General features: G+C 38.9%; 1 protein-coding gene, 2 long non-coding RNA genes and 1 pseudogene across 3 annotated transcripts in view; 2 read left to right on the top strand and 2 right to left on the bottom strand.

Annotated features, from left to right (window-relative positions):
• LOC149045277 (ATP-dependent RNA helicase DDX24-like) overlaps positions 1-3223 on the top strand; it is a 3807-nt gene extending 584 nt beyond the window's left edge. The window contains exons 2-4 of the mRNA XM_089208165.1: positions 1-500; positions 1114-2644; positions 2930-3223. The exon at positions 1-500 is cut by the window's left edge and continues 237 nt beyond it. The gene's annotated coding sequence lies outside the window, so the exon portion shown is untranslated. The remainder of the gene's footprint in view (positions 501-1113; positions 2645-2929) is intronic.
• Positions 1-12845, bottom strand: part of LOC149045275 (uncharacterized) — a 66332-nt gene that overhangs the window by 5784 nt on the left and 47703 nt on the right. The window lies entirely within an intron of this gene.
• Positions 3646-5866, top strand: LOC149045278 (uncharacterized). The gene is made up of 2 exons (XR_016187202.1): positions 3646-3744; positions 4048-5866. It is a non-coding gene; the product is annotated as an uncharacterized LOC149045278 (long non-coding RNA).
• LOC149045279 (neuromedin-K receptor-like) lies at positions 5870-12634 on the bottom strand (annotated as a pseudogene).

A 12845-nucleotide genomic window follows, 5' to 3' on the forward strand; every position in this document is an offset into this window, starting at 1 on the left:
GAAACAAACTAAAACCAAAACAAAAAACAAACAAACAAACAAAAAACTCAACAAAACAAAGCAACAATTGGGAACCTAATTTTGTAGACAACGTGCTTTTTTCCTGTTGCGTCTTTCACGTTCTTTACTCCGCAACTTGCTTTGCGCAAAACGCTAGGCGACACGCTTGCTATGTGGCCTTGGATCAGAATCATCCTGATCTTATTACTATTTTTTTTCATCAAAACAGTGAGTATAGTTTACGAATTGACCGACCAATGGAATTTCCTTTATTTATAGACTATAACTGGATCGCCTTGACTGATTGAACCCGCCCCTCTTCTCCCTCAGAGAATATTTAAAGCTAGATAGGACTTACACCAGCAAATGAAACGTTGGCTGATTTTTTTCTTGCCTGTTAGATTTAAGCAAAGTGCGAGTGGCTTACTTCTGGCTACAAATGTGGCCACGAAAGGTTTGGACATACCAGCTGTCACTATTAAGTTCCGAAGGACCTTGATGTAAGTACGTGTAAGTATGTGTGTACGGTTAGTTAGCTTGTGCAGTTGGTCAGCCTGTGCGGCAGGCGGGAACGGAAGCGACTGCTTTTTGGCGGCAGTGCTTTCGTTCTCCGCGAAACTCTACCTTGACAAAAGGCTTCGGAAGTCACACTGCTTCAACCAACCATGCGTTGACCAAGGTGTGGGCTACAAGTCTCAACTGTAAGAGAAGCTCAACCAGAATGTTGATTGTAAAGTTCGAACGCCGTTGACGCCTGAATTCTTTTTTTACCTCTAAATTTATGTTATTGCATGTATTTTCTTATTTCTAAATCTTCACTTTCTAAATCTTTGTTTTGTTTCCAATTTGAGTTAATGTGTGACGTTCACCTATCGAAATGAAAACATAATTCATTTAAGTTAATGAGTTTTGATTTAGGAAAAAAATTGACTCTGTTCTCCAAATGCAGTTTATATGAAAGGATCAGTTTGTTATTGTTTATCGTCCTCAGTTGTATCTCATTTAATAATGAACTGTTGTGTAATGATGTAACCACAATGTAAGTATTAACTTTAGCGCAACCATCTAATGTGATCCTGCGTTCCTAAATTCTTTCTCTGTGTTTGTTAACAGCTTTACATTCACTGCAGTGGACGGACAGTTAGAGCGAACAGGGAAGGTCTGAGTGTCATTCTTGTTGGCCCAGAAGAAATGGGATCATACAAGAAAATTATGAAGACGCTTAATGGAGGTGATGTGTCTTTATTATTTCCAACGTATCTCTTTAACAGTCAAACTCTAAAAGTTTATTTGCAAATCCCCCTCAGTTTAAGGTGCCATTCGTCTAAATTTCCTTTTTAGTTAGATAAATCTTTACGCCTTAACGTTAGTATGCATATTCTCCATGCATACTGTTCTCTATATATTTCTTAAGGTGTTAACATGGAGATCTCGTCAAACAATCAAGAGCTTCTTTAGTTGGTGATCATTTCTCCTATTCTCGTGACTTGAAAGGGAACCTGCAGCTCTAAAGCAAATACTGCTAAAAAGGCTCTAAATGTATCAACTCAAGATATTTGGTACTTAAAATCATACCTCTAACCTTGTTAATTTTTTTCGGCCTTCAAAACTGGCCTTCACGGCAAGTTCGAACTACCCGCGTTCTCCATCTTTTTAGGTGCGCAAGGCATTTTGGGTTAATGACGTGTAATGGTTGCTCCGTTCTTTCGTAGTTGGGGTTATCCTGGGGTTTTCCTTAGCAAAATGGCTAATAGCGAAGCGTTCGAGTGCATTAGTCCGGTAAAAAACAAGCAGAATCCCCTGCCAAAACACCACATTTATTGACGTTCATGGATTCATGCCATTGGAAGGAAATTTCTTCCAAAAGATTTGCGTGTGCGTTCGGAGCATTTCGAGGACCATTGCCTCCATAGATCATACTTAATGCGAGTACGGATAGCTTTGTTAACAGGAGAATGATTGGATACCCAATTGATAACAAGGTTAGAGGATAATTTTAAGCACCCAATATCTTGTATTTGATACATTTATAACCCTTTTAAAAATATTTACTTGGGTGTGACAGTCGTTAGGAGAAGTTGGAGGTTGGTCACTCTTATGGATCTCAGGGTTAAGGAAATTTGTCATCGCACGAAGATGATACCCCTCTAGTTGATAAATATTTCTTTTAGCCGCAACCAATATTTTAGGAGGAAAAGGTACATCGTAATCGTCTTTAGGAGTTTACTGAGCCCGACTACAATTTCACCCTTTACACCCTTAAAAATCAGTTTGCATTTTCTCCACACCATTTGCCATGAATTTTCTATGGAACTAACAAGGAGAATTTGTTTAACAATCAAGAGTTTCTTTAGGTGGTCGTTCCCTTTATTCTCGTGACCTTTATGTTTGATTCAGGAGTGATGCTGTCAGAAGAAACTAGATGCCAGTCATGAATAGGCGTTCAAGGGTTAACTTACAGTCTCTCGTGTCGTTCGTTTGTTTGTTTCATTTTTTTGTTCAGATTTGTTTTCTTGATTTTATTCTTTTTAAAATTTTGTGTTGCAGGAAACGAGTTAGACTCCTTTCCAGTTGATGTGTCTTTTATGTCCTCCATTAGGAAAAGAATTTCTCTCGCCAAGCAAATTGACAAAGAAGAACACAAGTAGGTGAAGATGAAAAAAAAAAGAAAGGAAAAGAGAAATATGGCAATTATCTTTTGGTTAGCCCTTCGTTTTTTGTTTTGTTTGTTTGTCTTTTCGCGTAAGAAAAAGGCCCAAATTGATAATCGAGCTTGACAGCGCAGCATTTTTCGTACAAAGAATTGTTCACGCAGTTACGGATGTTCTCTCCTTCATTCTCAATTCCTTCCAACCCTCCCCCCCCCTCCCCTCCCTTTCTCTTTGTCTAAACTCCCCCTTTAATGAAAGCCATCGAACCATATTCACAGATTTAGGCGCAAAAAGTCAAGTAATGACTGGATACTTGCCTCTGCCAAAGCCATGGACATTGAAGTTGACGAAGATTTGTATCTTTTTCGATGAGATAATTCATACATTTACATGCACATTCTTCGCTCCTGTGTGCTATCACATGGTCTGGGACTAACTAGACTACCAGCCTCAACATCAGTCTTAGGTGGTTTGGGCTTGAATGCATTTATTGTCAGAAAACATTTCAACGGAACGGGCGGAACTGGTGTTCTGGAACTTTACTGTCTTGAAGGTTTGATGTCACATTTTATAAACTGCCCTGTTCATTTTATTTTCCTTAAAAGAGCTTTTTACAGACTGGAAGATCTCGGAGATCAGGGAGAAAGGAGAGAGCGACAAGTAAAGCTGAAGCAATTGAAAGGTAATCAACCTTTAATTAAGGCAGACAATGGTTGTACTGACAGTCCCACCAAAAATAATGGATCTTGCAGGCTGATAATATCTTAGTGAAATCAAAATGGGTTACATTTAGCTTGTAGTAGTCGGGTGGGGTGAGGATTATTGTTCCCATGGTTCTTACGTTTGAGTTCTATGTGAAAGTATGAAAAGGTAGTAAACAGTCTTGATTTCCAGCCTTGTGTGGGTCAGCGTTAGCTTAGGCTGTGTTAAGTGCTCCTTTCATTTATTGGTGAAATTTTTATACAAACTATATCAGCGCCGTTTTATTTTACAGCGGAACTTACTGGTTTGCTGAAGACACCTCTCATTCCTACTGGTTTTAGTGGAAAGTACCCGACTAAAACTGGATCCCTTATAATGCCAGGGATCAAAGGTATTAAGTGAATAGAGAAACAAGAGTATTTTGAGGGACAAAATGATGTGTTGCTAAACACATCGTTTTGTGATCTTTAGTGAGAGTATTATTAGTGATTTAACAGAGCTAGTGTCAACTGAGGCTCCTTTTGCTTTGTTTTGTTTGTTTGTTTGTTTGTTTGTCTTTTATATTCTCTTTTCCTGCTGCCATCCGCTGGTTTTCTGGTCCGTATGTTTTTTTTTTTTAATGAGATAACTGCTTTTTTCCTTTCCTAGTCATGTGCCAATTGTTTAAATGTTCGTTTTATTTCGGTATTCACAGCCGACACGAATTTGGAAGATAATGAAAAAGTGGCTGTTGAAGATGTAAGAAGAAAGAAAAGAAACAAGAAAAGCAAAACGTAACTTGCATTCTTCAAACGAGGTCGACAACTGATCGTGAAAGAAGAAGGGAGATTAAAAACACGAAATGGAGAAAGATTCTTACTTGTAACAACTGGACTGGAAGAGAAAGAGTTGATTTGAGCAAGGTTGACTAGTCAGTGGTAGAATAAACTAAAATCTCGTCTTAAAGTCTTTGACCCCGATGCTGTATGGATACAATGTAACTTGAAGCAATGGCGTTCATACATCTTCGGGACACCACCCTTCAGACTCGCGGTATAATACGACTGGACAAAGCAACTTGTCACAGTCTGACAACACATGTCCACTTTGCGCATTTTCTTGATTTGTGATTTGAATTGATTTACAGATGTTTTGTTCTTAACTCAGTGGCCCGAATTTAAAAGTTAGGATTGTTTCAGTCACATATTACCGTTGGTCATATGAAGGTTTCAAGAATGGGTCGGAAAGGAACTGTAAACGCTGTTTTAAAGGGAAATTATTTTTCACATGCTTGACAAATGTTGTCCACAAACCTTTCGCTAGTTCATATATATAAAAAAATTTTAAAAAAATATGTAGATGTGTAGTAAGAAGGAGATTCAGTAAAAGCCGGTCTACCGCCGTTTGTTGAGCAGGGTCTCGTGTTTAGGTTTCACCTTACGCCTTTTCTGGCACATTCGCTTATTACATCAGCGGCAGCTACTTAAATGTATTGAGACCCCAGAATGTGAGAGAAATCGTTGGAAGGCTGTACGAAGATTTTAATATTAAGAGGGCCAAACTACACGTAGGTGTGCATGGCGTTACTTGAGGAGACGTGAAGAATAACCCTTTTCCAATAAATAAGTCATTTGCTGAGAAATCACTCTAAGACTCGTTCACACTAAACTTCCCTTGAATCTTTGCCGTTTAGTTTATGTGTGAATATTGTTTTGGTATCAATGCTATGAGAATATGTTACTATGTAAGTGTACCACTCCACACCCGGGTGAAATTTGCGATTTGACGTGAAAACGCGCAGGGCTTAGTCGTATGTGAAATCTGATGACCCGATTCTACCTTGTCTATCTCGGTCCTGATGACCGATCAACATCCCAAACTGTAACCCAAGACTGGTGTGATTAGGTGGCTTGATTTGTGATCTTAATTCCATTAGGACAAACTAGTCCACAAAGCACCAGTTTTAACTTATGGCTCGGTCTACACTGTACGCTTTTATGAGCCGTGACGCTGTGGAGCATTGCCTTCCTTCTTTACGAGTTATTTCATTTCGAACGCAATTTGCATTGTTATGGTAAAGTGAATCTTTGTTTTGTTTTGTTTCTTTTGAAGGCTCTACTTCCTCCACTCTGTCGAGTGCGGGCCAGATCTCAATTCCCAGACAGATGCCGGGTATCGCTAAGGTTTTTTATGACATGTTTGACAAACGGCATCCGAAATGAAAAGAAAAGTGCGAAAATGAGAGGCAACTAGATCTCTAAACAATTCTTCATTTTAACACTTGCACATCAAGGCGGTAAAAATCCACATTTTCTATGATAATGATTATATTTTATATTATTATATGTATTACACCATTATGCGAGCCAAATGCTGCATGGAGACAAAACCCTTGATTTAGTGGATTACGTTCTGCAGAGTCGTAATCCATCGATCTGAATTCAATTAATTTGGCCTGCTGGTTACTGGACTTGTAATGAGCTTGCAAATGTTACAACTTGAATATAATAAAACCTATGAAGAGTTAACAATAATCCTCACACAGAACTTGCAAACTGGTGATGTTCTCTTACTTGGAAAATCGGGTCTCTGATAGGCAGTCTAGTTACACTTCTTACGCTCTCATTATTCTTGCTAGCAAATGAGATTCTCGATAATGGATAAGTTATCATTCTCTTAAATGCGGCACGGAATTTCTTCTTAAGGTATATCAGGAGCCATGGGTTAACAACGCTGTTTGCATGTCCACACCAATAGCATAACAGCATAATATAATATGGCAGCGATTCACGGACACTGAAGTCAATGGCCAAAATCATATGATACGCATGCGCTGGAAGCCAGCAAAGTGCAAAGGCAACAACGACAGCGATCGACATATGAATAACTTGACGCTTGGTTGCATGGGCCCAAGTTCTTGCGTGATTGTTGATGGCAATGTCCGGCAGTTTCTGCCTGTGGAGTGTATGACAGACGTGTCCATAGAGAATGCACATGGTAACTAGGGGCACTAAGTAGATGATGACTACGATGTAAAGAAAATACCTCTCAAAGCTGCTTGAGTCTCGCCAAACTGAGTAAACTTAAATTCTATCCTGGAGTTCTTAACTTTGATTGTGATCAGCCATGGAGTCATCAGACACATTGAGGGGATCCAAATTGTGGGAACCAAGATCTTTTTGTTCCCAAGGCGAGGGAACTTTTGCATTGGAAGGACAATCCCGAAGAAGAAGTCAAAAGCCACGGCTGTTAGAGAGAAGACGGACGCTGTGACCGCCACGAAGAAAACAACATCGATCCACAGATTGTCAAAAATGATTTTTTCCATCGACTGAGGCATGACAACAGCTGTTACGAGCAAGTCGGCCACAGCGAGGTTGACGCACATGAAGCTTCTTAATATTCTTGTTTCTGGCCTCTTGTACAGAATATAGATCACCAAAATGTTTCCAACTAAGGCCATTGAAATGATTGCAGCGTATAAGATGGCGAAGGTGAGTTTAATTCTTGATGGATACGAGAATGGAGGCTGCACCGTGGAGCCTGAAGAGAATGAAGTGCCATGGTTAAAGCAAAAATAGAGGAAATAGGTCTGCAACGCGCGCGTACACCGAAAGGCGACACAGATAGTGACGATATGCAATAATAATTATCGGAAAACATCCATTAAACCCAGGCTTTCTCCATCATTGAAGAGTGCATCACTTCTGTCATAAGGGGATATGCACTTAATTGATAGAAAATGTCAAAGCTGTTTGTGCTTTGTGTTTTTCATAAGTATTGCAGCAGCAACAATGGTAGCGTTAGCTATTTTTAGGACACTTCCAGGCGCCATTTGTGAAGGTGGCTTTCCTACCGTTATCAGCCTGCGAGGACGTCAACATTTTTGGGTCTGTAGCTTCCTAGTCTCTATTGTTTGAAGAAGTCAGCATAAAATATCTGAAAACTTGGTTGACGGGATAACCTCGGCTCTAAAAAAGCTGATTCTTTATTTCACGCAACGTTGTGTTCTTTGAATATTGAGTCTGCCAGGAAAAAAGTGAATTTTAGGTTATCATTGTCAAAATTACAAAAATCTAGATGTTTAGCACAAAACGGCGCAGTTCAGCCAGCTTGCTTAACAGCCTCTTTCATTTTCCTTGTTGTTTGTTTTTGTCTTGTTTTGTTTATGTTTTTTACTAAAAAATTGATGTTCAATAAAACCTACAAAAAGATTGGCGTAGCTGGGTCCCATTTTAGTACCCATAGCCACGCCATTAGTTTGTTTGTAGTAGTTACCACCGAATGAAAAGCAATTGAGTGTGAGTACTAGTTCGACCAGACGGAGTAGTGTTTCAGAGCAAGGTTCCTTAACAGTGCGTCGATCGAATGTTTGAGGGCCCGGAGACCTTCGTCATTGGGAATGACAGTGTAAAGAGATGTTATATCCATGGTGAAAATAAGTTTGTTTTGGTCGAGGAAACTAAAGTCACGAAAAATTTCAAGTGCGTGTTGGCTGTCCTTAATGTAAGACGGTAAAGTTTTGACGATAGGTGCTATAATTTTGTCTAAATAGCTGGAAATAAGTTCAGTGGGACAACTGCAGGCAGAGACGATGGGTCGACCTGGGTTGTTAGGTTTGTGGATTTTAGGTAAAAAGTAAATACACGAAGTTCTAGGAGTGGTAATGAGGACCCAGCTACGCCAATCTTTTTGTAGGTTTTATCGAACATCAATTTTTTAGCCAATACCACGGCCCAAAACCTGAACTCTACGGCCGCAACATTGACGATTGCATCGGCGCTACCTCCTCTACCAAAGAGGAGCTCACTCAATTTATAACCGCCGTCAATTCCTTTCATCCGGCTCTTAAATATACCTAGGAAATTTTCGACACTTCTTTGGCTTTTCTAGACATCAAAATTTCAATTGAAGGCAACGGCTTATGTACTAGTGTTTACTACAAACCTACATATTCACATAGTTACTTGTTGTATTCATCCTCGCATCCATCACACGTCAAGAACTCCATACCTTTTTCACAGTTTCTCAGTCATTTATGTAGTGACGACTCTGATTTTTCCGAAAAATCAGAGGCAATGTGCCAGTTTTTCGATAAACGTGGCTATCCTGTTTCTGTCGTTCAAGCGGGCTACCACCGTGCCCAACAAATCGATCGACATGCAGCACTACAAACGGCCGAGAAGGAGAACACTGACCGCATTCCATTTACTCTTACATTTCACCCTCACAACCACGCAGTTAAATCTACCATTCTTAAAAATTTTAAATTACTCCAAAACGATTCAGAGACTGGCAATATCTTTTCGCAACCCCCACTTATTTCATTCAAACGTGACAAAAACATAGGCAACTTTTTAGTCAGGAGTTCATTTCAAACCAATGACCAATCTGGAACTTTTAAATGCGCTCGCTCACGATGCAAAACTTGTCCTTTCATTCATAACGTAGAGAAAATATCGGGACCCAAAAGATCCATTAAGATCATTGATCACTTTACGTGTACCTCCGCCAATGTTATTTACTGCATAACTTGCACTTATTGCAATAAGTTATACATCGGCGAAACAGGACGACGACTGGGTGACCGATTCCGAGAACACCTTCGCGATGTGGAAAGAAATGACAAGGACGCATCCAAACCAGTCGCTAGACACTTTAATCTTCCTTATCATTCTAAACAACATATGGCAGTTTGCGGCCTTTCCTTATATCTAGGCTGTTTGGATAGCCGTAAAACACTAGAACAAAAATTTATATTCCAAATTGGCATCCTTAATCCCCACGGAATCAACGAGCGCTTTTCATTCAACTAATTTATTCCTGTTTTCTCGTCACCATATTTCCACCAATGGCGTAGCTCCACTTTCTACATATAAATCCACACACAACCCACAATTCCTCTAATCGCTCTGACGAAGGGCTAACGCTCGAAACGTCAGCTTTTTTACCCTTTATGGTGGCTAATTTACGTTTTCAACTCAGTTGTTAACACTAAATTACCTGCTAAAATTGTGTCAATCGGTTATTTCGATCATGAGGGGAAAAATCTGAGATTCGAGCTCAGTTAAAGTAATGAAAATGGAAAATAAAAACTTAGCTAAGAAACCTTACTCCTAGGAAAGGTATTTGCCACCCAAATTATCGAATGATGGAAGCGCAAATTTTGTGTCAACCTTTTTTTTCGTCATCTAAGCTATTTTGAAAGATGGTTTCGGCGGATTTATCGCATAACGAGAGAAAAAGATGATGAAAATCACCTGGGCAATAAAAATAATTAAAAAATAATTAAATTGACAAATAAAACACAATGCTTTAGCTTCCCTTGTGCTATTGAAAACCCAGTTTGACGTGGTGAAATTCGTTCCTGAAAGAGAAAACTAAGATATGTAACTGCTTCCGTTGAAGCTAGGTGTTATCGCTTCCGAGAAAAGCAGCGAAATATTTTCTGGTTAGGTTGACGATCCATGATTAGTTCTTTTTAGACAGAAAATTATAGTTAGCGTTTCAGTTCAAGATAAGACCCCGTGTGATCAAGATCGTTTTTGAATAGAAGACAAGTTAGACTGTAATCCTCGATAAAGTAATCAAGACCCGTGAACGTTGGAAAGCAATAACTTGTTTTGTGATTATGTTATCTAGCTCCTAGTCGTTACTCAAAGCGAAATTTATCGCTCGTTTTTACTTTTCTTTTGGTTCCTTTAACTGCCACGTGCTGGTTTCCAAAATCGAAATTATTCTTAAGCTATGATCACAATACTTAAGTGATTTCTTTACGTAATAATTTCAGTTGACCGCTTCGATATAATAACGCCCCAAGGAATAGGAAAAGGAATAAAGAAAGAAAAGATCCTATTTGGTTTGGTGTTTATCGCATGCGCGTGTATCAACCCGGGAATCGAGATTGCAACTCTAGCTTGAAAAGAAACATTTACAAGATTGACTAAAGAAAAAATGGGAAAGTGGTTTTCCACCTTCAAAGATATATTGATTCAATTATAATCCCGTAGATGCAAGAGTTCGCATTCCACGTTTACATCTCGTCCCTTCGGCTGCTAACATGGCTAAAGCATGATAACTTAATTACAAAGACGTTTGTCCGTGGGGGCTTTAAATAACAAAAAGAACGCCGTGTATTTCCAGCCAGAGGACAATCATGAAAGAATAATAGCCAAAAGAGGAAAAGTTATAAGAAATTACAGGTTCAAACACGAGTTGAAGATGACTTTCTTTTTTATTTTTACGCGAAACAGAGGAGGTTGAAACGTTAGGGAAAAAATGGTGGGGCAAGCAGTCATACCTGGCAACTTCAAGAGAAGATATAAGAGAAGCCCATACGATTCTGGCGTCTTGATTTACTAATTCACTGTTATCACGTGTACACTATCGACTGCTGATGTCTAAACTCGAAGTAGTTAAAAATTATCAGTCACGCTCAAAAGAGTATAATTTCAACTGATGCTGATATCGCACACTTCTTCCGAAGAAGGAAAGATTCAATGTCTTCGAAAATTTGCCCAAAACATCAAGAACAACAACGAAGGTCCTCAGCTGCTTGAAGATACCACTGACTAGCATCGTATCGCCAGTTGTGAGAACGTCGTCCCCAGGTTCCAGACCTCGCCAATTCTTCCCTTCCCTCCCCACACCTGGACTGTTCTTTTAATCCCCTTGCAAAAACTCTTCTACAGCCAGCGCTGAAAAGTTTTAACACTTTTTTTTATCATAATGAGGGGCTAGAAAATAAACTAACAAGAACACCGCTTTTTTTTAGCCCGCATAGTATTATATCAGAGGAAAGATAAATCGGGGAGATAAATGCCATGGTTAGTCAATCTGGATTGAAACACTTCAGCAATACAGTGGATCAGCACCTTGATAAGAGAGGCATTTACAACTTATCCTTCTGTTGCATCTAGAAATTATCGAATCAGTTAAAAAAATGTTGTTTCCTCGAGCGCTGGTGTATTTTATAACTGCAAAACATCGACAAATCCTAACTGACTCCTTTGTTATCGTGATGACAAACTCGAAGATTCCCCTAGACAAACACGCAGTTCTAAACAGACCGATAAAGCATGCGTCAAAGACGCGACCAGCTATAGCTTCGTCCGTAAGTGTGAAAAGTTGAGAATGTGGATATCTCAATTAGTGATATACATGAAGCTGCTATTTCATAGATGCGGCCATCGCCCAAGTCTGATGACGTCATCCAAAAACTTAATGAGGATACGGAATGGTTTCAATCTAAACTGACTTGATAATCAATAAATAGTCATAAGATAAGCCTCTAATCTTTTTATTGCAGATATTAAATAGAGTGTTTTACATTAATTTTAATACAACTTATTGTGTTTGGATAGTGTACAAAATTAAACGCTCATACGTGCTCTCATTTCGTCCAGTTTTTAAACAAGCATTCCATTTACCATAATAAAATAGTTTCCGTCTACCACAGTATGAACCCTTTACATGGCGTTTTTTTTTCTCATACGCATCGAAAACACTTAAGAAAATATTAATTTGAATTAACTCACACTCTATTAAGACGGTTCTCTCCGTTTATGACAAAAGCATTTGATACTAGCAGCAAAACGGTAAATGTCAATAACAATGCTCTCGCTTGTTTTCAAATAAAGGTAACTTGAAAGTTAAACAAATCACTAGAAGTGATGCAATATGTAATTTAAAGAAGATACTTCGTTAAGTGATAAGTGCTCGTTAATACCACACGACTAATTCATTACCAAACTAAAAAATTTTACCAAATTTCATATCGCCGTTAGGAGATCTCTTATTAGGTCTGCCACAAACAAATTTACTAAATGCCTTCACAATACAACAATGAAAAGCTCGCCAAGTACAGCTATCGGCATAAACGAGCGGTTTTTCAAGTAGGTTGCTTTTTGTTTCTTCCTTTCTTTCTCTTCTGATTTAATCGATTACGGAAGGTTAATTCATATCTATCCAAATTTCCTTATTCTCAAACCAATTAAATTATTTCTTATTGGCATCCTTTAAGAATTAATTCATTGGTTTTTGTGCTTTTATTATTATTTTGTTAATCAAGGACAAAGCTTTCACATATTCTTTTAATATTGATACTGAGAGAAATTTAGCTCACACAAACCTACACTTAGTTTAGCACGGAGAAGTGACGATTATGTACCCTAACGACGGTCACTGGCCCATTTTCCCAATCTCTTAGTGGAAGCCTTCTTTGCAACTTCCTCACTTGGTCCTGCATCTTCATTTCCGAGATCTTCAACCCGGGAGTATTTCGCCTTGTCATAAGCGCCCATGTCAAGAAGTTCCAAATATGTCTTAAAAGAAAGTAACAAATGAGGGTTACACATTAGCCCCAAAGCGCTAAAACACAGTAAAGTCAAGCTGAAAAGTGCGATCACTTCCCCGGAATACTGAGAATCTCTTTGGTTTAAGGTCGCGGATAAACTAAGTGCATTCCTTATTTCCTCTCTGAAAATAGAGAAGTTGCAGGTAGGTGGGTAGAAC

Source organism: Pocillopora damicornis, chromosome 5 (genome assembly GCF_964200805.1).
Source record: "Pocillopora damicornis chromosome 5, jaPocDami1.2, whole genome shotgun sequence".
NCBI lineage: Eukaryota > Metazoa > Cnidaria > Anthozoa > Scleractinia > Pocilloporidae > Pocillopora > Pocillopora damicornis.